Consider the following 2,724-nt stretch of genomic DNA (forward strand, 5'->3'; position numbering starts at 1 on the left):
CCTCATTTTCAGCCTGGTGCCACCCCCAGTGAGGGGCCTTCCCCGCCCCCCAACCCCGCTCTGCTGTTAGCTCTGCCCACACCCCAGGCCCCAGCCCTGCCGGCCGCCTCTGGGACCCTGGACCCGCCGTCCCGTCTCCAGCACCAGCTGCTCCTGCTTCCGGCCCATGAACTCCAAGTGGTGCCTCGTCAGGCTTCAAACTTCAGCCCAGCTGTCACCTCCTCCCTGAAGCCTTCCCTGATGCCTGGGCCGGGTCGGCACCACCCACACCTCACCTGGGAGGCTGCTGTGTCCCTCTGTCCCCGGCCTGTGGCCTCCCTGCACCCAGCCCCACAGGCGCCGGCTCTGAGCTCTGACGGTGGGGCCTGGGTCTCCTGATTATCTAGTGAGCAGACGCCAAGCCCCTCGCAGGCGTGGGCTGGGAGGGGAGGGGCAGAGCGCGCCCCGATGTGGGAATGACACCCGCTGCTGGCGCCCCGGCCACAGGACCCGGGCAGGTTCCCGGCCAGCTCAGCCCTGGCTCTCTCTCTTTGGAGAGTGGGAGAGAGATCTCTGACGTTGGGCCTGGGTCCCGGACCAGGGGAGTGGCCGACCGCGCGTGGCACCCAGTGGTGCGCCCTCGGTCCTGAGTGTGAGGACTGGCTTTCCCACCCCGTCAGGAAGCCGCAGCCCGGGGTTGGGGGTTGGGGTTGGGGTTGGCTCTCCCACAGCTGACCCCGTGGCTCCCTTCACCGGCGGAGAAGCGGGCAAACGCAGAAACACGTGTTTGCGGCCTTTCCTGCCGCCGGGGCCCGGGAGTCTGGGAGGGATTAAGCGGCAGGAGGCTCCTGCAAACCAGCGCTTGCCCCCTCTGAGCGGGCGGGCAGGGATGGCGGGGTGGCCTTTCCCTTTTTCTCTAAAGCTTAGCCCAGGGCTGCGGGGCAGCTGAGCCACCCACACACGACGTCCCACATCCCCCCGCCCCCCCAAATGACTGGCAGCCGCTCATAGAGCCCTGCCCAGAGAACAGGCCTTGGGCTGATAATATAACTTTTCCAAAAACCCAGAGCAGCCCCAATTGGCAAGGAGTCCTGCGGCCAACTACTGCCAGGGCGTTCTTGTCACTCCGTCACCGTCCCCGCGTGAGACTAGGACTGTGGCCGGCGATCCCCCCGGGGCGCGGGTTAGAGCCGCGGCGAGTGAGGGAACCTCTGCAACTGTTCATCCCGGGGCTTCGCTACACCGAGCCCTGTCCCTCAACACCCACCGGCTTTTCCATGGAGGAGGAAGCAACCGGAAACACGTGCTTTGAAAACCTGCGGGCCACGCGTTCCGGGCCCGGCTGCAGCCAGTGCGCGCGACCTCAGCGCCTAAGCATCACCGGGAGGAGACGCAGCACCGGCTCCAGCTGCATTGCTGACCCGGGAGGTCTGGGCCCTGAGCAGGTGCCTCTCCGGCAGGTTCCGGGTGCTGCGACGCTGCCGGTCCAGGAACCTCAATCCGGGACTTACTAGACTCAGCGGGAGCTTTACAAACTACGGAGGCCTGATCCCACCTCCAAAGACTGCGCTGCCCTTGGGCAGGGCCCTGTCTGGCTGTGGGTTTCTGAAAGCCCCCGGAGCCACTGGGCTGCGGGCTGGGGCCTCAGGACACTGACCCGTCCACCTTCTGAGTGGCAGGGCACCGGGGAAGTGTTATAAGAAGGGAAACGTGCCCGCCCGGCGGGGCTCAGTGGTTGAGCGTCGACCTATGAACCAGGAGGTCCCGGTTCCATTCCTGATCAGGGCACATGCCCGGGTTGTGGGCTTGATTCCCAGTGTGGGGCGTGCAGGAGGCAGCCAATCCATGATTCTCTCTCATCATTGATGTTTCTCTCTCTCTCCCTCTCCCTTCCTCTCTGAAAAAAATATCTTTTCTAAAAAAAAGAAGAGGAACATAATTTCATAGCAAAATTTCCCATAATTTTCTCATTTGTTTTTCAGGTTTTCTGCTCTGGGCTTGCATGTCCCGGTGGAATCTGAAGAGAAATTGTGAGAGAAATTCCCAAGTCCTCACCGCAGCCCCGCTGCCCCCGTCCTAACTCACGTGACGTCCGAACCCACGGCCGGCCTGTCAGGGCTTCCCGCCGGCCCTGAGAAGTCAAGTTCATCAGCTGCCTTCAAACCACGACTCCGAATAGTAAAGAAAACCTGTTTCTTACTTTGCTCTTAATTTATTGTGCGGCATTTGCTAAAGCCCTCGGTGCCCCCAGGGCCTGCACGCTGGGTCACGTGGTGTTTTTGTGTAATGAGCCTCAAAATGAGCCTGGCACCAGCCTGGCATCGCCAGCGCAGTTTTAATGACCCGGATCCAATCTGCATGCCAGCGGGGGCTGCGTGTCCATTCCCACGTTCCCACCACGGGAGGGGCACGCTGCTCAGGGCCGCCGTGGAGACGTGGACTCAGGTGAACCCGGAGAGCCACGGCCCCAACCACCTCGACTCACAGGCAACTGGGCTCCACAGAGGGGAGCGGACGCACCCAAGGCCACGCCTTTTCACAAAAATGCACCTAAATGCAAAGACTTAGTGCAGGAGAGGCGGCTGTCTGGTCTTTGCAGAAGAACGGGTTTCCTACTTGGGCTCAAAGGAGCCGAGGAACCGGCCTCCCGGATCGAGTAAAACTGGGTCTACCCACATGGGCCTGGCTCCGGCCCCAAATGTGCCATCAGGGTCCCCTGCCCACGGGGGAGCCACCACCGTTCGC

General features: G+C 62.6%; 1 protein-coding gene across 1 annotated transcript in view; it reads right to left on the reverse strand.

Annotated features, from left to right (window-relative positions):
• The window catches only part of LOC102246906 (potassium voltage-gated channel subfamily E member 1), a 6,116-nt gene extending 3,768 nt beyond the window's left edge, over positions 1–2,348 (reverse strand). Inside the window, exon 1 of the mRNA XM_005860757.2 lies at positions 2,065–2,348. The gene's annotated coding sequence lies outside the window, so the exon portion shown is untranslated. The remainder of the gene's footprint in view (positions 1–2,064) is intronic.
• Positions 2,349–2,724: the final 376 nt, after the last annotated feature.

Source organism: Myotis brandtii, unplaced genomic scaffold, assembly GCF_000412655.1.
Source record: "Myotis brandtii unplaced genomic scaffold, ASM41265v1 scaffold139, whole genome shotgun sequence".
In the NCBI taxonomy this organism is placed as follows: Eukaryota; Metazoa; Chordata; class Mammalia; order Chiroptera; family Vespertilionidae; genus Myotis; species Myotis brandtii.